Consider the following 1,246-nt stretch of genomic DNA (forward strand, 5'->3'; position numbering starts at 1 on the left):
ACACACACACACACACACACACACACACACACACCCCAAAGTACAACAAAGCATGAAAACCCGTTTTCTCCAAGGGGTGGCCCACATGGTCCCTGTGCTCATTTTCATTGAACCCAAACTGTACGTTTATCTTCAAAACCACACCTTGATGATGATGAAGATGCAATACTGAGGGGGTAACCTTCCCTAGCATCTGGGAGGCCTGGGCTTCCTCCTGGAGAGAGACCCCGTCCCTAGGCCTTCAGTCTCGCTGTGCCCACTTGGCATACAGAAGGGCTGTGTTCACCACTGAGTTCACTCGGTGAGAAGGACGGAGCCCCTCACACATAGGCAGCACAAAGCATAGCAGGCCGGAGGGCTGGCTGAGGAGTGCAGACCTGAGTGAGGACGCGCTGGCAGAAGCCTGGACAGAGGCCCAGCCCAGTGAGGGATGAGACCGAGGGAACCAGTGCAGGGCAGGTTGATCTTGCTTCTCAGAGGGACGAGCGAGAGGCCATGGAGTATAGTGAAGTAGGGAGCTCCACCCACCCTCCCAAGCTAATGGGAGAAGAACAGCCAAGAGCTGGATGGGACAGCAAGAGTCTGCAGGTGCCCAGGGGCTCATAGAGACAGCAAGGAGAGCACAGATACATTCTCCCTGTGAGGAGGGTCCAGGGCTGGAAGCCACCACTGTGAAAGAATGGTCTGGGGCCCGCATCCTCCTGACCTCCTGGGCCGTCCAGACACTGGAGGCAGTTGTATCCAATAGCCTCTCACTCCAGTGGGGTCTAGGAGCAGTGATGGAGAGGCCTCTCTGGATCACAGGCCTCTAGGCAGCCTAGCAAGGCAGACCAGGACGGCCTGGGAAAGACCTGGCTCCTACATTTCTTAGAATTTGCATTTTCCGAAGTGTTGATGGGTGTTTACAGGAAAACACAGCCCAATGGGCAGATTGAAGTCTTAGAGGGGCTTCTGGGCCTTTGCCTCTGTCCCGGGGTCCACTGAGTTCTGTAGCTGGAAGGGACGGACCTACGCCCCTCCCACTTGCCTGCCTCCCTTCCTTCCCTCTTCCCCATCACACTTCCTCGAATGTCTTCTTGCAGGGAGTGGAGTGGGGTCTTGAAGGAGTGCAGACCTGCCCTGGGGTGGACAACAAAGAGAATCACACTGAGTGGGGGACAGGGCTTCATGGGGGCTTCAGGAGCCACAGGGCAAGAGGGATCTGCCCAGGGTGCTGGATCAGCCTTGTACATCTGGTGGTTCTTAA

Source organism: Mus pahari, chromosome 3 (assembly GCF_900095145.1).
Source record: "Mus pahari chromosome 3, PAHARI_EIJ_v1.1, whole genome shotgun sequence".
Taxonomy (NCBI): domain Eukaryota; kingdom Metazoa; phylum Chordata; class Mammalia; order Rodentia; family Muridae; genus Mus; species Mus pahari.